The following is a 23,998-nucleotide window of genomic DNA, read 5'->3' as shown; positions in this document are numbered from 1 at the left end:
TTCACTTTAGTGTTTCATTAGTTTTCATCCCCAATCCTCTGTGTATTATTTCCTTCCAGATTCAATTAAACTGGCAGGCTGTGCCCTGAGCCAGCAGGGCTAAAACGGGAGCTTGTATTAGTGCTGCTGGCAAAACTGGCGGCTTCTGGGCACAGAGGTCTAGTTGGGTTTCATCTAATGAGCCTTTAAGCTACAAGGCACATGGGTGGACCACGGGATTGGCCATCTGCAATTGTCCTGCTTGACCCTCAGAGCTCCGTTCAGTGACCCACTTGAGGGAGGAGGGGAGGTGGGGGGGGTCTCTTTGAGCTTCTAATTGACATGATAGCAGTAATTGTAGGTCTGAATTCTAATGCTCTTCACAAGCAGTTCTGCCTAATATTCTCCCCTCCCCTTATATTCTTGTAGTTTTCAGCATAAGATTTCGTGTAAGAGGAACATAGAATCACATTATTTCCAAGAGGCCACATTTGAACCATATATTTAAAGCATTACAATACTGTACCACTTTAAACAGCCATGGTTTACCCCAAAGAATTCTGGGAGCTGTAGTTTGTTACGGGTGCTAAGGATTGTTATGGGACCAGTGGCGTAGCGTGGGGGGTGCAGGGGGGCCGGCCGCACCGGGCGCAACTTCTGGGGTTAGGGCAAATCCACGGGTTAGTGGGTGCAAATCCACGGGTTAGGGGGCGCAAATCACTTGCCTTGCCCCGGGTGCTGACAACCCACGCTACGCCACTGTATGGGACCCCTATTCCCCTATTCCCAGAGTTCCATGGAAGGGGGCTTGATTGTTGCACAAATCTGAGAATTGTAGCTCTGGGAGGGGTCTCCAAAAATGATCACCAGCCTTAACAAACGACAGCTCCCATAATTCTCTGGGAGAAGCCAGGTCAGTTTGAAGTGTTATGTGTGAATGTGAGAGACCTTCCCTGTTTCAGTGGACATTAGCAGCATTAGGGGTTCTCTTGAGTTTCTATAAATCTTCTTTGCCTTTTGCCAGAGAACTCTATGATGAAAGTCAGTTATAAATCTGTAACATTCTGAGGGAGTTAAACCTTTATAGGGTTTTTCTTGTTCTGTTAAATCTGGGCAGCAAAACAAGCTAATTCACTTTTCCCTCTCAGCACAAGGGTGGTGTAGAGAACAAGCAGCTTCTGCCTCTCCTCTTGGGCTGATGGACTAAGCAGAGAACTTCTCCTCTCCCAAGTCTACTTGTGAGTCAGGCACAGTTAGGTGAACTACTTAGGGAAAGGTTTGGCTTGTCACAACAGAGTCATGAGTAAGCATAGGTATGAATCTTCCTGGTGTCAGTTTAGAGTTTATGTAAGCCGAATAAAGGTCTAAACAACAGCAAAGCTGGACAAGTTGATCTATAAGGAAACACTCTAAATTCCACAATTGGGCCATACCTGTATCAAAAAGAAGTCACTCAAAATGTGGTGATGCATGGTGTACATCTGTCCTTGGTGCTGCCCTTGTAAAACTCAGCAAGGAGCAGGATGGGAACAAAACCAGAATTAGTTGGCTCCATCTGCCACTGACCCTGGCTCTACCAGCCGTTTGCTCTGGCAGCCCTTACTTTTCATTCCTCTAACTTCTGCCATAATCAGTCCCATGAGCACCAGCCTCTACCAAGAAGAATTTAACAGATGTGGTATTAAGCAGCTTCCTATATTCCTCATATTGTAAACCTGAACAGTGGCTGGCACACCATAACCTAAAATGCTTCCTGCATGTTATTCTGAGGGGGCTTAGAAATGTGGCAGGCTGACTTGGCAACCTCTACCTTGCTGAGGCTCTTATTCCCATATGTTTATTCCTGATCTCCATTTATCTGTGGGAGAACTAGAGGCTTCAGATGATTTATCTCTATACTTGATGAGACATGACATCCTTCACATACGCCCAGTGGTGAGCAAAAGCTGAACAAAGCTATGTAACTGTCTTAGGGAGTGTGTGAAGGGTAGGTCTGAAAACTGGCAGCAAAACACACAGAACAGGGCAAGTTCCATGCAGACAGTTGATCCAGGGAATGTAGTCATGCCTGGACATGAACAGCCTGCAGTTTGAGGTTTGCCACACCCTTTGAAGAAAAGATATTTTATATAGTCATCCATAGGCACCATATTGGTTTCTCTAACTCAAGGATAGCCAAGTTAGTGCTCTCTGGATGTTGTTGGACTACAACTCCCATAATCCCTGACCACTGGCCATGCTGGGTAGGGTTAATGGTATCTGGAGTCCAACACATCTGGAGGGTGCCATTTTGGCTTCCCTTATGTAATGACTCAACCAGATAACTTGCAAGTATTAGAGGTGCAGTTTCACTGCCCCAACTTGTGGTGAAGCATCAACTCACGTTACTCCCCATAAATTTTCCACACAGCTAATAGAATCCAGCACTGGTGTCTGCAGTTTACATGGCTGATTTCCTGAGGTTACAGCATGTCTTTTTTTGTAGATCCATCTTATTCTCTCATCAAAACCAGGAATGCAAAAGGCTATCAGATGTATGAAACCCTCCAGAGAAATTACCCAATTTCAGTAAAATGTCTGGCTTTCCCATTCCTTGAGGGACCTCCAGAGTCACTCCAGGGTATTTCTTGAGATAAAAAATTCAGTGCCAATTGTAAGCAAGATAACATCCCTATCACTAGCTCTGTTTTATATGTGAGTGAGGAAGTTGATGAACACATTTCTTAACCTCCACCCTCAACCCCTCAAGAGACTGAGGTGAGACATTCTTTCCAGAGCCCTCTGGCTGACTTTCTCCCTTTGGGTGACATACACAATGTTCACATTGATGGTGGTGTCAGGAAACGTCTTATGCAGTGTACTTGTTTTGCTCCATATGTGTGGTTTCAGTTCAGACGGCTTCCCCAGTCCCCTCACATGAGGAACCCAGGACCATGGACCAAGATACTGCATGATGAGGAACATATGAAAGTAGCAGCGTCATATCCTGTTTGCACCCAGCTTCATGTTCACTGTCATGGCAATGTCTGAGCAAAGCCACAAAAACCACAGAATAACCGTCAGAAGCTGGGCCTCAGTTCAGGTACGAGAAGGTCAGGAATCAAGTGGTTGTGATGACACAACCGTTGCCCTCTCAGTAACCTCAGGAAACATTTACGACACCAGTTCTCCTTTGATGAAGCAAGGCAGGGCTCTCCTCAGTGCAGGGCCTGAGGTGGAAGCATGGCCACCAGGTTAGCATGACTGCCCCTGCTTCCTTTAAATTTCTGCTGCATGATGACAACGGAGTCAGTGGAGAAGGATGGCTGTCGCTGACTGCAGCTGAACAATCAGAGCTGTGGTTTCACTCTTGTGGAAAGTGGCAATGATGTCACCACTTTCTGGTTTCTACATCAATATCTAGACTTACCTTATCAGAGTTCCTGGTTATGTGGCTGAACTGATTCTTAGCACATCCACACTGTGCTATGTTAGGTTTTTTAAAAAGAAGTTTTTCCTTTAGATGAATAAAGTGTGTGGAACCATTCCAAGGTTTAGGTTTATCATTGATAGGGAGGTCATCTGAACCATTTTTATATTGATATAGGGATGCTTCCAGGACGCCAATCCTCATATATGTCTGCTGGCTGTGTGCATAGCTGTCTCCAACGTCTTACTTGTAAGCTTTCCAGGGTCATTGCTCTAGGAATGTGCAGGAACGGAGGTGGAACAAAGGGTCCCTATGTTCTTATGGCTGAGCCCAGGGCCAGCTCCAGGTTTGATAGGGCCCTGGACAATGTGTCCTTTTATGGCCTCTTTCCTCCATAGGTGGTCCTCCTCCTCCATTGCTGGGCCCTGTTGGGCTTTCTAGGTGGTGGTCAGTGATAACCAGTACTCTGAGGAGCTCCAGGTAGCAGCATTTAGATTTCCCACAATGCCCCAAACAACTCTATGCCAGGGGTATTGTGGGAAATTGAAATAGTGACTTAACCCATCTACATGGTGTGGTTTAGAGGACAGGGGAAATGCTTTAAAGGTGGACTGAGGGCAGGTGTCAGTGATGGCCCCAATAACTGTCCATAACTGTCCACTACTGGGTGCTGGTAGTGGCCCTAGCTGAACCTGACCCTCAGTTACAAGATGAGAGCAGCACTGGAAGCAAGGAGTTCTTACTTCTTACCATCCTTATGGAAAATGTCAAAAGGCTTAGAGACATTACATGGCAGGCAGCCCTTTTATGTCATCCGGAACTCTGCATTAGCTGAAATCCTATTGTTGGTAATGATAGGCACCCACATATCCTATTTGACTTCAGGGAGCAACTTTCTGATATTGTATAATTCCAAACTGCAGCTGAAATGATATAATACATAAAACTGAATTTCACCAAATTTCAAAAAGTTTAAAGAAAAAGTAAGAAGTCGAAATGAGAGTTCCACTCCTAAAGCACACCCAGTACTTGCAGCATTTTTCAGATGTATAGAGAAAACCCTGCTGTATTTTTTGGACGGTGGGGAAGTGCCAAGTACAGCTAGTTGCACAGGAAAGAGAAAGTCCTTTCAGCCTCTCTGGTGGGCACCATTGCGGGCTGGCATTCCCCCACGTGCCAGGATCCGATGTGGGAAGTACTGTTTCTTAGGCAGCAAAGGAAGCCTCTGGGTCAAGCTTGCTCACTCACCTAATCAGCAAATTGTGAATGGGCATGGACCACCAGCCCCTCCAGAATATAACATAGGCCTTGCTCTGCAGCCACATTTCACTAGATCTCCCACCCTTTATATATTGCCGTTGCTCTGCTTGAGCCACCGTATCCGAGACCAAGCTGGAATTTTCCTAGCTGGCAAATTGGCTCCAGCCCTCTGGGTTTCACCATCCTTCTAGCAAGTGTCACAACTTTGGTGGTTTAGGCAATGGATAGGCCTAGTCTTGGTCGGAGAAGAGGTTGTGATCTCTGCCTGGTCCCTCTGAAATGGGGTGTCGTGTTAAAGGGGTACAGTGGTGCCTCGCAAGACGAAATTAATTCGTTCCGCAAGTCTCTTCGTCTTGCGAGTTTTTCGTCTTGCGATGCACGGTTTTCCATAGGAATGCATTGAAAATCAATTAATGCGTTCCTATGGAAACCGCCTTCCCCCGACCTCTTCTGGCGGGCGGCATTTTAAAATCGCCCGGGACAGCGGAGGACTTCTCCGCTGTCCGGGCGATTTAAAAGCCCCTGGGAAGGCAAGCAGGGGGGACAAAGACTTTTGCCCCCCGCCTGCCTTCAGAAGAGGTCCAGGACAGGCTTCGCGGACCTCTCCGCAAGCAGCTGGAGCGCTCCTTGCGGAGAGTTGCCAGCGCGCCCAGGCTTCGCGGCCCCGCCGCCCGGCTTCGGGACATCGTTCCGATGCCAGGCGGCGGGGGGAGGCTTTCTCGCCCCGCCGCCCGGCATCGGGACGATGCCCCGAAGCCGGTCGGCGGGGGGAGGCTTTCCCGCCCCGAAGCCGGGCGGCGGGGGGAGGCGTTCCCACCCCGCCGCTCGGCTTCGGGACATCGTTCCGATGCCGGGCGGCGGGGGGAGACTTTCCCGCCCCGCCGCTCGGCTTCGGGACATCGTTCCGATGCCGGGCGGCGGGGGGAGACTTTCCCGCCCCGCCGCTCGGCTTCGGGACATCGTTCCGATGCCGGGCGGCGGGGGGAGGTGTCCCCGCCCCGCCGCCAGGCTTCGGAGGAGGTCTGAGGACAGCGGGGAAGACGAGCTGCGCTTCCCCACTGTCCCGGAGATTTCCCTATGGGCTGTCGTCTTGCGAAGCAAGCCCATAGGGAAATTGGTCTTGCGAAGCGCCTCCAAAACGGAAAACCCTTTCGTCTAGCGGGTTTTCCGTCTTGCGAGGCGTTCGTCTTGCGGGGCACCACTGTACTGGGGAAATTCTTTGGTCCAGATGCCCAGGCAGGAGTGAGGGGCTACAGCACCCCTCAGGTACAATCCAGTGGGGCTGTTACTCCTTCATGTAGGTAAGCAACTCCCTCATTTTTGGTTGATCCCAAAACACAAAGTCTTCCAACAGGTTGGCTGGAAGGGGTGGGGTCTACCCAATGCCTGTGCCAAACCTCTTATATATGCTGTCAATAAAGTTGGGGCTTGATTTTGCCTAAATATTGCTTGTCATTTCTCTTATTCTTGGTATTGGGGAGGACCGAAGGGTAAGGGGGGATGCCTTGCTATGCAAAACACGAATCCTTGAAAGCCTGCTTCTATGCAATCATTAAAATAAAGGAGCACTCCTTTGCATCAGAGCTCTCCAATGATTATTTTGTAGTTGGCTATTTTTTTTTTTTAAAGAGCTTTTTGGTGACAGGGCCCTGCCAGCTGCTCAGGTTGCTCACAAGCTTGCATTAGTCCCATTTTAGAAACCACTTAATAACAACAATAACAATACAAACAACAACAACAAAGAAACTGCTTCCCCCAAAGTGTGCTGCATCTTGATTGGAAACCACTTGTTTAGATGAAGCCAAAAGAGCAGCCCAGCTGAGCACCAGCCCTCAATTTCCTTTGGTTCTCTGTACACCTACCTGCCTCGTGACTCTCCAGTGCTTCCAATCGCAAGGAATTTCAGGGACCTCAGCTGCTAGTATCAGGGAGGCGGAGGGGGAGGAGTGAGTCTGGTTTCATAAGCAAGGGACGCTTTGTCCTGCAAGAGGCCCTTCCTGAGTCGTATGGCAGAACATGGTGCAGGATGCATTCCAAGAGGTTTTCACACAGACAGGTGTTTCAGGAAGATTCACAAAGGCACACCCGTTGTCAAAAATTATTTAACTGCCATCCTAGGAGCCCCTTGAATCAGTCCAAATCTTATAGTGAGCTCTGATCTTCATTACACAGTATAAGTTGTGATAGGGGAGAAATCTGATTCAGCTTGCATTTAAAGGCAAGTCTACACAATTCACACTTTCCAAAACAATATGGGAACAGAAACACGGCCAGTCTTCGAGATTTGAACTTTCCAAAATTAGCAATGCAGTTCTCCAGCCAAAATGCATACACCAGTGTAAAGTGTCCCTATTTTGAAAATAACACAAAAAAACGCATTGCAAAAGGGAAGATTGCCTTGCAAAAATGTGTGCACTGGGCAAAATGACATACAAAAATGTGTATATTAGGAGAAATTCAGACCAAACTTCTGATGAACTTTCACGAGGCCATTTAAATCATTTTTAAAAATCATAAACTGATGTGGAAATGCGGAGAACTGATCTTGATTGGGAAAAATGAGGAACTGAGAGAAACCAAAATGGACAAATTCATCCATGACTTGTACAAGTACACTGTATATTATGTTCCTACCGATCGCTACATTACTTTCAGACAGTTAAGAGTTCCTGTTCCCACAGAAGTTATGTAGAAAGGAGAATTCCCAACAGCACGCTTTGTCTCAGAGATGAGGTAAACTGCCATAATCTCCCTTGCACAGAAATACTAAAGGCACTATTCCTAGTCAGCTTCCTGAAATCCACCCCCCTTAGCATCCCTGTCAAACTAGTGCTAACCAAACCAAGTCATGAACACGGAACAGGTGACTCCAAAACAACAAGCCAGGTAAAGGATCCAGGGTGGGAGTGCTCATGGTGAAAGCCTTGTGGGGAAATGGCGACCGCCAGACCCTTCTGCAAATGCAAGGTGGCATGATCCACAAGGGTAGCAGACCCCAGCATAGATCCTTATTCTCTCCCCCTCCTCTTCTTCCTGATGCATCTCTTCACTCAACCCTTTTCCCTGGCAGTGAGGGGAGTGCTATTTTGTGGTTTGCCTCAGATGCCAAAATGTCTTGGGCCAGCCCTGGGAACATGTAATCATGATGGAAATAGTGGAAGTGGATCACCGGGCCCAGAAGACCTCAACTCATGACTAAAACAGTAGTGAAATGGACAAACATGACAAGGTGAGGGGGAAGGGCATTGGCAAAGGGTTGGCTCCACCTAGGCTATACTCAGAGTAGGCCCATAGAAAGCAGTGATCCTATGTTAGTCATGTCCATTAATTTCAATGGGGCTATTGAAGAATTTGTGGGTGTGGCTACTCAACTCAGTAGGTGCTCAACTCACACACATCCAGAGAAGAACATAAATGTGTACTCATATATATATGAAAATATCCAATATACAAACACCTATATATGCACAACACATGTGCAAAGCATGCACCTATATTTAGCCCAAAGTGTGGTTCATCTTTGCACACATCTGTAGATATGCAAGCAATAATTAAAAAGGTTATAAAAGCACATGTAGATGCACACACACAAACCCAGGCATGCATACTAACATACAAAATAGGCATGTGTGCAATGCTCACAGAGATATCTTATGTGCACACACATGTATGGCCAAGTACAAAGGCAAACACACAAACATTTGTGCATGTGCAGACACAAACACATCACATGTATGTATTCAAACCTGTAAATACGTACATGGATTTGCAAAGCACAGATCTAGATTTCTACTGCAAATGCATGCTAAAGGTTTTGTACATATATGTGCAGAAGTGAACTAAACACACAAACACATGAATGTTAAAACCTTCCATGCACATATAAAGCACAGACATGCACAACACAAAAGAGAAAATAATAATTGCAAAGCCCATCTCTCATATGCAGGTATTTATTGCACATAGCACACCAGAATATATGTGTATGTACGAAACACATGCTAAAAGCATATATTCAGAAGGGCACACATGTGCAACACATACAAGGATTCACAAAAGTGCATCCCCACTATGTACAATCATGTATATTTTGCATGCACAAAAGTGCACCCAAGTGCAAACTCCTATGAGGATCCAAAAGCATGCAGAATCATACAGAATATATGTGTGCATAACATTTCACTCGTCTGCTCTGATAAATACATGCATGTGTGCAGAAGTAATCTTGAAAATCCTGCACTGATCTTAAGTCTGCTACAAATGGGAAGGTTTCTTTTTAACCTCCCACAGCTGACCCTTCTAATGCATGCATTTGGCAGCTCCAAAATGTCACTCTGTTGCAGCTTCCATAGACTTTCATATTATAAATTAAACAAAATTGCAATTATCCTCACCATGGACAACCGTGTCCATCTCGTACCTCTTCATTTGGGCACATCAGACAGACACACCTCGGTGGCAGCATAAAAAGCTAGAGCTCGTGGATGCAGCTGGCATTGGCTTCCCCTTGCACTTGGAACCCAATTTTCCTGCAGCAAATTCACTTCTCCTTTTCCCTTGAATTCCCCGATCCTCCAGATGACGCACCTGCATTTAGTGAAGTGTCTGTTGTTTGCTCTTCCACACTGTCCCACCTCCGATGGACCGACAGCATTCCACTTGTGATTACGGCAGGCTGGGCTCAGCACCGACAAGAACCTCTCTCATTAGCTCACACCAGTTTCTGCAATTACCTGCTGAATTGTTTGCGAACTCGAATGTGGAAAGCAATTATATAACGACAGCATTTTCACTGGCACTGCAATTATAATTTCCAAGCTGGTGTTGTGCAATGCAAACTACAGACCCATCCATGCATCTTGTGCAGTGCTGGGAGGTTTCATGTGACGTGCAGTAAGATCTGATAATAAACAGTATTCCAGTTCGCTTTGCAAGGGGCAGCTTCTAAACACGTGAGTTCCTGACAAACTAAGCAGCCATTCCCAAACAGGTGCAGTGGTTGTTCCTACGCCAGCCTCTGTGCAGGATGGGTGAGTAAAGACCTTGAATGCTGTGAGGGGCAAATAAAGTGGCCAGCTTTTGATTTCAGGAGGACATCTAATCCAACCCATGATGGGGCGGCCAGCTGCTGCTTAAACATTCCCAGCAAAGGAGAACCCGCCACCTCCCAAGGTGGCCTGCGACACTGTTAAAACAGTTCTTACCATTAGGAAGTTTCTCTTAATGTTTAGTTGAAACCCGCTCCTGTGCAGTTTCCACTCGTTGATTCCACCACCCTAGGGGACAAAAGGAAACCAGAGTTGCTCCATCTTCTGTATGACCTCTGTCATGTGAGGCCAACATAGAATCATAGAATCATAGAGTTGGAAGAGACTACAAGGGCCATCGAGTCCAACCCCCTGCCAAGCAGGAAACACCATCAGAGCACTCCTGACACTCCTGTCAAGCCTCTACTTAAAGACCTCCAAAGAAGGAGACTCCACCACACTCCTTGGCAGCAAATTCCACTGTCAAACAGCTCTTACTGTCAGGAAGTTCTTCCTAATGTTTAGGTGGAATCTTCTTTCTTGTAGTTTGGAACCATTGCTCCGTGTCCGCTTCTCTGGAGCAGCAGAAAACAACCTTTCTCCCTCCTCTATGTGACATCCTTTTATATATTTGAACATGGCTATCATATCACCCCTTAACCTCCTCTTCTCCAGGCTAAACATGCCCAGCTCCCTTAGCCGTTCCTCATAAGGCATCGTTTCCAGGCCTTTGACCATTTTGGTTGCCCTCCTCTGGACACGTTCCAGTTTGTCCTTCTTGAACTGTGGTGCCCAGAACTGGACACAGTACTCCAGAATACAGTGGCACTATTACTTCCCTTGATCTAGATGCAATACTCCTATTGATGCAGCCCAGAATTGCATTGGCTTTTTTAGCTGCCGCCTCACACTGTTGGCTCATGTCAAGTTTGTGGTCAACCAAGACTCCTAGATCCTTTTCACATGTACTGCTCTCAAGCCATCAAGTCTCTTCTCCAGGCAGAGTGTATCCATTTCTCATGTAGGGTTGCCATGTTTCAAAAGTGAAAATCCAGACAGAAAAGCTACACTGCCGTTATCGGTTGACGTACGTCTGGATGCAGTAATCTGTGTATGTCCAGTAACTTCCAGACGTTTGGCAACCCAGCCATAGAATGAACATCTCTCACAGGACTTGGCTTCCTAGCGCCTCCTTGTCCTGGCCACTCTTCTCTGCACAAGTTCCCACTTGTCAACATGCCTGAACAGGAAATATTAACCTGTATAGGGAACATGGGGTCATCCCCAGGGTTCTTGTATAAACCTCTGTGCAACCAGCAACTCTGCTTTACCAGGGTACCTGAGTGGGTGGTGGTTTCTGCTCTTGTGAAAGTGGATAAAGAGCCATCTTTAGACTTTCCCCTTTTAACCTGGGAAGGTTGGGAATGTGCAAGTGGGGTGGGGGTTGCACAAGCAGACCCATGCCTCCTAAGCAGGTTGACATCACCTGTTCAGGTACAATGTCTGAGCAGGGCTTATTCCCACGATGTGGATTGCATTAGCCTTTTCAACAGCTGCATCACACTGCTGGCTCATGTTGAATCTGTGACCCACTACAATGCCTAGAACCTTTTCACATGTCCTGCTGCTACGCCAGGTCTCCCCCCTTCTATACCTGGGCCTTGGATTTTTTGTACTGAAATGCTGAATTTCATTTCAGCTCAATGTTCCACCACACTACAACTTCCTATACAGTGGGGAAGGAATATGGCAACACATGTAGGAAGCTGCCTTATTCTGACTCAAGACCATTGGTCTAGATAGCTCAGTATTGTCTACACTGACTGGCAGCAGCTATCCAGGGTTTCAGATAGGGGATACTGTCCCAGCTGCAATCTTATGCATGCAAAGCGAGTGCTCTACCATGGAGCTGTGGTCCTTCCATCCACCTGGTCCTTCCATCCACCTGAAAGATGCAATTGGAAATGGAGTCCCCAAATTTATACACTGAAACCCACAGTTGTGGTTATGACCCCTTCAGACTTGTGTTTCTGCAACAAGTTCTAGACACAATAATAGTGCATTAATCGTGGATATATTCTGCTTTATGGTTCCCCAATGCAAGTGCGTTATGGTTGTCTGGAGGGGCTGCAATGCAACAAAAGTGGGGCAAAAATAAAGCAGTTGCATTTATTTATTTATTTATTTATTTATTTATTTATTTATTTATTTATTTGATAAAAAAATACGTGAGATTTCAGCAAGAAGTTATAGGGTGTGCACTTACAGGAAATGAAGCAGTGTGACTACACCAAAACCTTTTCAGGCACCAACAGTAATGAGAGTGGGATTGTGTGTAATTGACCCGATAGCATCATGAGCACAAATAATCATTAATGTGCAATAAAAAGGAGAGGCCTTATTTTATCTGTCAATCAATTTATCTATCTATCCATGTGGGTTGCACAATTAAGGTGAGCATGTTGCGTGATGTGCACGCATGGCCACTGTGGATTTTTTGGGGGGCCCCAGAAAATTCTTGACAATTTTGGGGGGACAGTCAGGCTAGATGGTGCCTATGAACCAAGGTAGTGCAGGCAGGGTGAGCCAGTCCTAGATAGATAGAGGGGATGCCCACCCTCTGTCTATTGTGTCTGTCCGTCTGTCTATCTGCAGAACAGAGGATCTGTTTCGTCCAAATCTCTGAATCAAACTACTCATTACACTGGGTGCAAGGGAATAGAATGTGTGGCTTTCTTTTAGAATTTAAATAGCAACTGCGGGAGAAGCAGTCAGATCAGGACCTCAGGACATGGGGCTTTTTAAACACTACCCCTGTCACAATTTCAAATACCCCTGAAGCTGATATGAGCCCTGGGAAGGAAGTCTAATTGGGGAGAAAAATGGGCAGGGGAGGACTGAAGCAGGGTTTTCTCGTGTGTGTGTTTCTTTGTGGCTGATTAGCTGCTCTCCCTGTGCAAAGGTCAGAGGGGGCAGGGTTTCTGTTGAGGCAGGTGAGTAGCTGTGGGAGGAGCTTATCAGAGCTTGCAGGGCAGCGGCGCGCGCAGTTTGATCCATCTTTTAGATTTAGGTGAGCTAGTCTCAAACGTTTGTTGGGGAAGACCTAGGGTTTTTTTGGGGGGGAGTTATTTGTCCTGTCTTCACGCTTTTTATGATGGAGGACCGCTGTAGCCACCCCCAACGACACGTTCTCAAGATGGAGAGTGAGGGAACAGCTGCAGTCCCCTGCGGTTCCTGCGCAATGTTTGCCATCTTGCCAAAGGTTGCAGGCAGCTTTACCTGCAGCAATTGCATGTTGATTGCCCTCTTAGAAGACAAAGTCCAGCAACTGGAGGAACGTGTGTCTACGCTCCAAAGAATTAGAGAGCTGGAGCTCTTCTTGGAAGCAACAGAGCACACCGTCTCCACCAAGGAGGAGACAGGGGACTCCCCTGAGAAGGAGGCCAGTTCACCAACACAGGAGCCAGATATATGGAGAAACGTGACTCAAAGAAGTAGGAGGCCCAGGGTTCGCTCTGATTGTTTAGAAATACCCAATCTCTATGAGGTTCTCTCCCCTAGCATGGAAGATGAAGAGCAGACTCCATTTGAGGATCTCTCCCTCATTACAGTTGATCAGGTATATGAAGACGAGCAGCAAAGTCAGTCCTCAGGGAATGTGCAGGCGACCTTGGAATGGACAGATCACAGAAGAACCCCGACCAGACCTAAGAGGAGGCGTGTAGTGGTGATAGGGGATTCCCTACTGAGGGGAACAGAAGCAGTGATCTGTGGGCCTGACAAGATGTCTCGGGAAGTGTGCTGTCTCCTCGGGGCTAAGATCCAAGATGTAACTGAACGACTGCAAGGAATCATAAAACCCACTGACAGTTTTTTGACAGAATTACAAGCCTGGTAGATGAAGGGAACGCAGTGGATGTAGCCTACCTTGATTTCAGCAAGGCATTTGACAAGGTGCCCCATGATATTCTTGTAAAGAAGCTGGTAAAATGCGGACTTGACTATGCTACCACTCAGTGGATTTGTAACTGGCTGACTGACCAAACCCAAAGGGTGCTCATCAATGGTTCCTCTTCATCCTGGAGAAGAGTGACTAGTGGGGTGCCACAGGGTTCTGTCTTGGGCCCGGTCTTATTCAACATCTTTATCAACGACTTGGATGATGGACTCAAGGGCATCCTGATCAAATTTGCAGATGACACCAAACTGGGAGGGGTGGCTAACACCCCAGAGGACAGGATCACACTTCAAAACGACCTTGACAGATTAGAGAACTGGGCCAAAACAAACAAGATGAATTTTAACAGGGTTAATGTACAGAGAAATGTAAAGTACTGCACTTGGGCAAAAAAAATGAGAGGCACAAATACAAGATGGGTGACACCTGGCTTGAGAGCAGTACATGTGAAAAGGATCTAGGAGTCTTGGTTGACCACAAACTTGACATGAGCCAACAGTGTGACGCGGCAGCTAAAAAAGCCAATGCAATTCTGGGCTGCATCAATAGGAGTATAGCATCTAGATCAAGGGAAGTAATAGTGCCACTGTATTCTGCTCTGGTCAGACCTCACCTGGAGTACTGTGTCCAGTTCTGGGCACCACAGTTCAAGAAGGACACTGACAAACTGGAACGTGTCCAGAGGAGGGCAACCAAAATGGTCAAAGGCCTGGAAACGATGCCTTATGAGGAACGGCTAAGGGAGCTGGGCATGTTTAGCCTGGAGAAGAGGAGGTTAAGGGGTGATATGATAGCCATGTTCAAATATATAAAAGGATGTCACATAGAGGAGGGAGAAAGGTTGTTTTCTGCTGCTCCAGAGAAGCGGACACGGAGCAATGGTTCCAAACTACAAGAAAGAAGATTCCACCTAAACATTAGGAAGAACTTCCTGACAGTAAGAGCTGTTCGACAGTGGAATTTGCTGCCAAGGAGTGTGGTGGAGTCTCCTTCTTTGGAGGTCTTTAAGCAGAGGCTTGACAACCATATGTCAGGAGTGCTCTGATGGTGTTTCCTGCTTGGCAGGGGGTTGGACTCGATGGCCCTTGTGGTCTCTTCCAACTCTATGATTCTATGATTCTAGGAGAAGCACACATACCAATACCTAGAGTCACTCCCCTGGGGAAGGCATAACTTTACCCCATCCACAGGGCTGGCACAGGGAACTTCTCTCTCACTGGACTCCATGGAAAGAAGGAATATATTTGATTTTTTAAAAACCACAACAGGATATGGTGGAGCTCTGCACACAGTCCCAGAACACCAGCATCCATATATAAAACCCATTCTAGGAGGGTGCCTGGAACAGAGCTGTGTCTTCCTAACCTCAAGTCATGCACACTTATGCCCTAAACCATTCAGTGGAGGTGCTTCTTTTTTTAAAAAAACTTTTATTTACCGGTATCTATTGAATTTATATACTGTCCTATACCCCAGTGTTTCCCAACCTTGGGCCTCCAGCTGTTTTTGGACTACAACTCCCATCATCCCTAGCTAGCAAGACCAGTGGTCAGGGATGATGGGAATTGTAGTTCAAAAACAGTTGGAGGCCCAAGGTTGGGAAACACTGCTATACCCGCAGGTCTCAGGGCAGTTCACAGAATAAAATCAAAATATAAAAACAAAAAATACATAATCAAAATAAAAACAACAAGAACCAAATAAACACCCCCCATACACACCAGCTTTGCACCAACTGGACACATTTAGGAACTTGGCTGAGCGCATCACCACTAAGACATCTCTTCTCAGATCCCCAGCAGGTAACTTGCCTTACTACTCCTGGCACAAACATCCAACACCAAGCTTCTCTTCACCCCCAGGACCAGGGGATTCAAGGGGGGTGAAACGAAAGGGGGCAAGATGCGGTTGTCCTCCATCTGCCCCCCCCCACTGTCATTTGACATATGTGGTTACTGAGTCTTGCTAAATTATATTGCTCCAACAGTGGAAAACCAGACACATGGCCGCCCCAGTCCATCTAGTTGGGCAATCTGTTTCCAACAGAGGACAGCCAGCCAGGAAACCCCAGAGCATAAGCACGTCAGAAAAGCCTCTTGGATGAGGCCAATGGCCCATTAATTCCAGCATCATGTTCCTGCAGGGGCCAACCAGATAGATGCCTGTGGGAAACCAGCAAGCAGTGTCCAAGCATAAGAACCCTCTCTCCACTTGCCGTTTCTAGTAACTGGCATACCACCCAGAACTGCTCTTTCATGTATACATGGTTTTATATTATTTCATATGTGATTTTATATTATTTTACTTTGCCTTGAGCTTTTAAATTTTGTAATTTTTTTTTTAATTTTTTTTGATACTGGTTATTGACTGTAATAAAATGACTTGACTTGACAGCAACTGCTATAAGCACAGCATGAGCACAATCGCCCTCTCCTGTTGTTTGTCCCTCCATCAGCCTTCCCCCGCCAGGTGTCCTCCAGATGTTGTCTGACTGCAACACCTACCATCCCCAGCCAGCATGGCCAATGGCCAGGGATAACAGGGGCTGTCCACCCCTCTGGTTTTCAGAGGCGCAATGCTTCTACATGCTTTAGTTCTACTGGATAACCACCCCATGATCCATGAACTTATCCAATCCTTAGACAATAATCTACAGAGGTGTTTTTTCGATGCATGCTCAGGACATAAAAAGGCTCCTTGCGCATTCTTAACCCATTCAGTGCCCTGTGGCTACACATTCCCCCTTCCCTAGTATTCCCTAACCAGAGTGGCATGCAGTGAAGTAAACACACCTCAAGCGAAGCCAGCGCCACCCAGGTCAGGGAGTTGCCCCCAACTTAATTGACTTGGAATGCTTTGCTTTTTGGCTAGGGAACAACACGGCAGCATCCTGGGAAGGCAAATGCAAAAGGGAAACAAAGCCGTCTGCCTGGCACCATTCTTGCCACAAGTGCCTATTAGTTTGTGGGCTTAAGCCAGCCTCCCTGGAGGAAAGCACCTCTCACGTGGAACTCAGCACGAGTCGGCTCTCCGAGTTGGCCCTTCCAGGCTAGTGAGAGGCCCATTAAAGCAACATTTCGCTCCTTTGCTCATCACAGGGTAGGCTGCCTTCTGTTTCTGGGGAAATGATGCACAGTGGAGGAAAGAGACAACAACAACAACAAGAAGAAGATAAATAGAACACTGCCACCACAATACAGGAAGCCATGGCAGGCCTCTCTCTGTGCAGATGAGGAGGGGCCCAGAGGAGGCAGGGAAAGAGGAACAAGATGGAAACCTGTGCAATGCAGAGGTCTCAGAATTTTACAGTGCAGTCGTCCAACCAAAAACTATGTACAAAAATGTGTATATGAAGGGGAAATGTGCATAAAAATAACATACAAATCCACATTATTCTAGGGAGCATTGCTTGCAAACATATACATAAGGCAAAGGTGCATACCAAAGCGTGTATATTAGGAGGAGAAGTGTGCATTGAAATGCAGACAAATTTTAATCAGGAAAATTTGCAAATGCATGTGGAAACTTAAGGGTGGAAACATGAGAGTGAGAGAAGCTGAATTTGGCAGATTCACCCACCCTTAGCAGAGGCAGAACTAAAATAGCCACTTATTTTCCAAACACGTATCCTCCAACATGGTCCTCCCTCCAAAGATCAACTCAATGGAACTGTGGACTCTTGGGGCTCATCCACACTTCTCTTTGTACCGTGATTTCTAGTCACGGGTCTGAGAGGTTTTTCTTTTGTGTGCTGCCACTTTCCCCATGAAAACTTGCATTCGGATTTCTGCGGATTGATGTTTGTTCAAATTCCGCAGTGAACATTAGGTTTTCCTGGGGGAACAGCAGAAAAACCTCTCAGATCCTTGCCTAGAGATCACAGGACAAACTTAAGTGTGGATGAGCCCTTGGTCCTGGCTGATTAACCAAATTATTAAAAACGTTGGATGTTTTCGTCTCTACTTGATGTCAGGGACCGTGCTGAGGGGGGCTGCACTGAGGAGGAACGGTGGGAGCCTCCCCCTCCCCCTGTTCCAGATCCTGAACCTTCCCAGGAGCAGGAGGACAGTATAGATTTGGAACAGTGGTTTGCAGAGGGAGATAGTTCAGAAGGCAGAAGCTAGGAAATACTGGATGGGGAACAACTAGGAGAAGAGACACTGGGAGAGAGAGGGTTAACAGATTCACCGCCTCTGGACAGCATTCAGCCCCCTTCTCCAAAGAAAGGAGAGCTCAGAAAGTGTTAGAACAGAAAGCACAGTGGGTACAAGTTCAGATTACATAGGAGTGACGTAGCTTCATAGGGACGGAAGGGGGTGTGATCCTTAACTGGGAGCACCGCCATTCTAGGAGGTGTGTTCTTTGTTCTGTCGCTGTGATTATTAAAGTTTATAACTGGTAAGAAGACTCATTTTCCTTTGTTCTGCTTATCAACCATTCCATGGGGGGGAAGCCAATTCCCTGAAGCCTGACACTTGCTAAGCAATCATGTTCAGTTTATGGTTTTTTGATTTGTTAAGCTATGCAGGAGATTGTGGATTCTCCTTCATTGGAGGTATTTAAGCAGAGATTGAATGGCCATCTATCATGGATGCTATAGAAGTTCTAGTTACAGATAGGTAGCTGTGTTGGTCTGCTGTAGTTGAAACAAAATAAAAAAAAATCCTTCCAGTAGCACCTTAAAGACCAACTAAGTTTGTTATTGGTATGAGCTTTTGTGAAGAAGTGTGCTATAGAAGTTGGTATTGCATTGCATGGGCTTGGACTAGATGACCCTTCGGGTCCCTTCCAACTCCACAACTCTATGATTTTACACTCTCTTTCTCAGCATGAAGGGATCTAGCTTACATAAGACGATGGAACTTTCATAATGCTCAATCAGGCTGACTGTGCTGGGCATGAGGAAATCCAAATTAATGACAAGGATCAATTATTCCAATTCAGCTCAGAGGTAGAGTGCAGTTTGGAATCCCACATTTTGGAAACTTTTGCACTTTAAACATCACTTTGCTTCCAGAAAAAGTTGGTGAACTTCTCTTGTAACACGGGGACATACAAAAAAAAAAGAAAGAAAGAAAAGAAAAAAGGCCATCAGGTTGGCAAAGGTTGACATGTAGTTAATGGAAACCAAGGGGGTGGGGAGAACTATAAATGGCAGAAGGAATTTATTTAAAATTGGCAGTGGAAGTGTTGCTAGCAGGAAGCAGGTGGGTAAGATTAATCTGAAAGTTGCAGAGGCTGGAACTGGGTGGGAATGCAAGAGAGTCACTGTGGCTGTGAAAGAAGGAGGGGACAGGAAGGAAACCCACAAGCACAGGTGGTACCAGAGATGTATTTTAACTTGGCGGTGGGGGCGATGAGACGTCATCACTGGAGTTTTGCATTTGAGCTGCTGCTCTCTGCCCTTTATCTCTTCTCTCTGCTTTTGGGGGCAATAGGATTGTTTTTCATGGCTGAAGTGTTATAAAAAGGTGGAGCACAAATGTTTTAAACCATAAGTAAACAAGCAAGCCAATAGGAACAGAGACAGTCCGTGATATTTTCCAACCCTATCCAAGAACACCCCCCCCCCCCCGCTACCCTACCTCAATCCTGCTCCTCTTATGAGTGTCATGGAGCAAGCTTTAGAGGGAACATAACTTTAAAAGAAGGGACACGGGTGGCGCTGTGGGTTAAACCACAGAGCCTAGGACTTGCCAATCAGAAGGTCTGCGGTTTGAATCCCCGCGATGGGGTAAGCTCCCGTTGCTCGGTCTCTGCTCCTGCCAACCTAGCAGTTTGAAAGCACGTCAAAGTGCAAGTAGATAAATAGATACCGCTCCGGCGGGAAGGTAAACGGCATTTCCGTGCGCTGCTCTGGTTCGCCAGAAGCGGCTTAGTCATGCTGGCCACATGACCCAGAAGCTGTACGCCGGCTCCCTCGGCCAATAAAGTGAGATGAGCGCCCCAACCCCAGAGTCGGCTACGACTGCACCTAATTGTCAGGGGTCCCTTTACCTTTACTAACTCTAAAAGACTATTGGACAAATTCATGGGAGAGGACTATTGACAGCTACTAGCCATGAAGGCTCTGCTCTGCCTCCACTGTCCAAAGCCGAAATGCTTCTGGATGCCATTTGTCCAGAAAACACAGGAGGGCAGAGAGTTCTTATGCTCACGTTCTGCTTGCTGGTTTTCCACAGGGATCTGGTTGGCCACTGTGAGAACAGGGTGCTGGACTAGAGGAGCCAGTGGCTGGATCCAGGAGGCTCTTCTTAGACTCTTAACATAACTAAGCAGGTCTGGGCCTGGGAGCCACTTGTACACTTTCGTGATGGAAGAAAGGCAGGATATAAATGTAAATTAATAATGAATAAACGGATCTAGTTGGCCTTTGTTAAGAGAGTGGGGGTTGGGCTGGATGGAATTTGCTTGGTCAGCTCCAGGGGGAGAAATTATTAGTCCTTCCAAAGTTTCTGAGAGCATTGGTTTGTGCCATGTGGATCACATGCTTTCTCAGTGGCACCCAGAAAAATATTGGTGCTCCAAGCAATGCCTTCGGTTGTCTTGTGCAACTGGAAAAGGCGCAGGTAGCTGGAAAATAATAATAAATAATAATAATAATAATTCATTTATTTATACCCTGCCCATCTGCCTGGGCTTCTCCAGCCACTCTGTGCAGCTTCCAACAAAATATTAAAATACCGTAATGCATCAAAAATTTAAAGCTTCCCTCAGCAGGGCTGCCTTCAGATGTCTTCTAAAAATCTGGTAGTTGTTGTTCTCTTTGACATCTGGTGGGAGGACGCCACTACCAAGAAGGTCCTCTGCCTGGCTCCCTGTAACCTCACTTCTCGCAATGAGGGAACTGCCAGAAGGCCCTTGGCGCTGGACCTCAGTGTCCAGGTGGATTCGCTCCTTCAGGTATACTGGAACAACTGGAGAAGGCCTGGTGCAGGGGGCCAGGAGAGAACGAAATTCCATTCATGTTTCATTTAAGCCAAATTGATCAAATGTGCAGTTTCTGAAACAATATGGGAGCCAAAATACAGCTATTGCCCAAAATTTGCACTTATCTAAATTTTGCAATGCAGTTTGCCAACCAAACAATGAGCTTGGCAACACTTCCGCTTGTCCCATGCCTAGAACCATAGAATTATAGAGTTGGAAGGGTCCCTGAGAATCATCTAGTCCAACCCTCTGCAATGCAGGAAGCACAGGCCTGAGCAATTTTTCACTTGTTCCATGCTTTCTATGCATGGGTCTGAGCCGTTTTGTATTTGCCCTGGAGCTTTCCCCTAGAAAACACACTCTTTACAGCTGAATTGGAACAAACAGCAATCCTCGGAAAACCCAAATGACCATTGCTCCAATTCAGTGTAAAGATTGGGAAAGTGCGCATAAAAATGAATGTATTGGTGAAAATAGCACATCAAAATGCATTAAGTTAGGGGAAGTTGCTTGCAAAAAATGTGTACATAAGTTACAACTGTACATAAAACGTGTTTATTAGAAGAATTTGGTATTAGAAGAATGCTCATGAGTTTTCATGATGGTTTTTTTTTTTAAATAACAAAATGCGGAGAACTGAATTTAGGACTGGAGCCATTAAAAACTGAGAGGACTAAAATTGACAGATTCTTCCATCCCTTGCCTGGACTGAAATGACTCAGGGTCAGATTAGAAGTGGCATTTTGACACACCATTTCCCCTTGTATGGTAGGTTTTGTTTTCTGTTTTTTAAGAAATAGGCACCAGCAAGACCTTTTCTCCACATAGTGAATAGGTGGTGCTGGGCAGAAGGACTGTGGTAGAGACAAAGGTTTAAGCTTGCCCTCCCCAGGCCATGGTCCTTATCCTGCTCAATTTCCTAACTCCACCATGTGACAGCTTTTGTTTTTTTCAAGGGCAAACTATAAGACATTTCACCCCCTGAAGCAAAGGGCAAGATAACAACTTCCCATGTACAAAAGTCAACTGAACTGGTAACTGCATCTTCCTTCCGTCTCTGATGGAATAGCACCTCCCACCCCATCTATAGCAGCCACTGACAGCTGGTTTAGGGTGGCCAGGACAGGGGACAGCAGAGGGGGCCAACCAGGGAAGAAAAGCCATGGGGCTCTTGCCTTGGATAACGGTTGGGACAGTCCTAACTATACGGCAAATGTAACATATTGTTTGACTCTGAATGGCCACTGGGAAACAGATACAGTCATAACTCAGGTTAAAGACGCTTCGGGTTAAATCTTTTCAGGTTGTGTCCCGCGGCGACCCAGAAGTAACGGAACGGGTTACTTCCAGGTTTTGCCGCTTGCGCATGCGCAGATGCTCAAAATAACGTCACATGCATGTGCAGAAGGGGTGAATTGTGATCCGCAGACGCAGGTTGCGTTCTGCTCAGGTTGCGAACTGGGCTCCGGAACGGATCCTGTTCACAACCAGAGGTACCACTGTATGGCTTTATATTTGGCTCTAGGGTGGTCAGTTGAAAAGTGATTTGAATTTAGCCTCACAGGCTTGTTTTGAGTTGTGCGCATTTGCCCTTCCCTAGGCACCAGGTTCATGCTCTTCCTCAAAGGCCACTGTGTAGGCCTGCCTGAGTGTTCATTCAGTGCACCACCAGCTTCTCATGGAAATCAGCTGAGCATACATTCACGTGACCTTGTGTGATTCCTCGAAATGCATTTTATTGTCCTTGCTTAGTCCCTATTGCGCAGACCAGGCAGACATTTAAGAAGCAATATAAAAAGCAGCATCAGCACCTGATCTAAAAACACGGATCTCAAAATATTCCAGTTCAGGATCCAATTTTGCTCTATATCCTAATTGATTAAGAAATATGAACAAGGAGTCTCCATTCTGCAGTTCCAAGTTGTGTTTCCAATATCCTAAATGCTACTGTGGAATTCCCTATAAAAGTCAGAGGCTGCTTATTAAATGGTACTCAATACATACGATATTTATAACCCTCATCAAAACCAATAAAGCATGTTGTTTATTGCCTTCAGTTTCCGGTATACAGGAGTTAAGAACTCCACACTGTAGCTACCAGTTTCACCTCCTTCTCTTCTCTGGGATGATGGAATTCACATTTGTTCATTAAGTCTTTAGCTTAAGCTTTTAGTTCTTATTCTCAGCTGAAACTCACCCTCAGGACCTGAATCTGCTCATATTCCTCCCTTCTATTCTGTCCCTTGTTGACTGAGCCCCACCTCCCAGCAGATTCGGAATAGGCTTCAATACAGCAATTTACAGTGGAATCTTGCACTTGTCTACTCAGGGCACCATTGAGTTAACTGGGACTTACACCCAAGTTAACTGTGCCCAGGGCTGTAGTCCTAGGCTGTATACACATTACTGTTTACTCTGGCTCCAGTGTGCTCCCCCACTGGTGTTTGAAGCAGAGTACAGGTAACATTTGCCACAATCTGTGTCTGTCCTGTAGTTTCTTATGGATACTCCTGTTGGATGCATTTCACCACAGACCAGCTTTTATCTGAAATAACAAAACATAAGAAGCCACATTCACTTTGCAGTTAAGCTGAGGTGTGTACATTTGGGACACAGCTGTTGTGTATGTTCAGGTGGCACAGCTTCATTGAACAGGAGTTCAGGAGGGCTGCAGGTTGGGGAACACAAATCAGGTAATGAATATCAGGAGAGAACATCCTAGATTAATTTGCAACACTGCTGTGTCTTAATCTCTTGAGAAGCATATCCTTGGATGCCTTAATGACTGCAGCACTACCTGCTGGCAGGAGGTGAGGGTGATCCCTTTTGCAGAATTCTTTCTTCCCATGGAGCCTGTACAGTGGTACCTCGGGTTAAGAACTTAATTCGTTCTGGAGGTCCGTTCTTAACCTGAAACCGTTCTTAACCTGAGGTACCACTTTAGCTAATGGGGCCTCCTGCTGCTGCCGCGCCGCCACCGCGCGATTTCTGTTCTCATCCTGAAGCAAAGTTCTTAACCCGAGGTACTATTTCTGGGTTAGCGGAGTCTGTAACCTGAAGCGCCTGTAACCCGAGGTACCACTGTATGTGCTAATTTGTTATGACAAAGCAGACAACTGGCGTAGGTGAGGAAGGGGAAATAATTCCCAAACATAATGTTTAGATGATTGTGATATGGTGGGGGCACAGGATGGAATACAATTGATGGACATCCATCTCTCTCTCTCTCTCTCTCTCTCTCTCTCTCTCTCTCTCTCTCACACACACACACACACACTCCTTTTGTGTGATCAACTAGGCCCAACACACCAAAAGAAAAAAAGAGACAAGAATTTATCAGGTTTCTTGACAACAGTTGAGAATCAAGTAAATAAATAAAAACACTTAACTATCCAAATATCTGAAGGGTTGTCCCATGGAAGACGGAGCAAATTT

General features: G+C 46.3%; 1 protein-coding gene and 1 long non-coding RNA gene across 4 annotated transcripts in view; one reads left to right on the top strand and one right to left on the bottom strand.

Moving 5' to 3' along the window:
* Positions 1 to 23,998, top strand: part of GPAT2 (glycerol-3-phosphate acyltransferase 2, mitochondrial) — a 282,276-nt gene that overhangs the window by 18,887 nt on the left and 239,391 nt on the right. The gene's annotated exons all lie outside the window — the stretch shown is intronic.
* On the bottom strand, positions 1,302 to 9,575 carry LOC309347428. 2 transcript variants are annotated; one of them, XR_014158945.1, is made up of 2 exons: positions 9,043 to 9,575; positions 1,302 to 4,311 (listed from the first exon to the last, which is right to left on the bottom strand). It is a non-coding gene; the product is annotated as an uncharacterized lncRNA (long non-coding RNA). The 2 variants fall into 2 exon arrangements; XR_014158946.1 differs by having other exon boundaries at positions 9,236 to 9,575.

This window comes from Podarcis erhardii (assembly GCF_964252035.2).
Source record: "Podarcis erhardii genome assembly, chromosome: 7".
NCBI lineage: Eukaryota > Metazoa > Chordata > Lepidosauria > Squamata > Lacertidae > Podarcis > Podarcis erhardii.
This window is presented reverse-complemented; position numbering and strand designations above follow the sequence as displayed.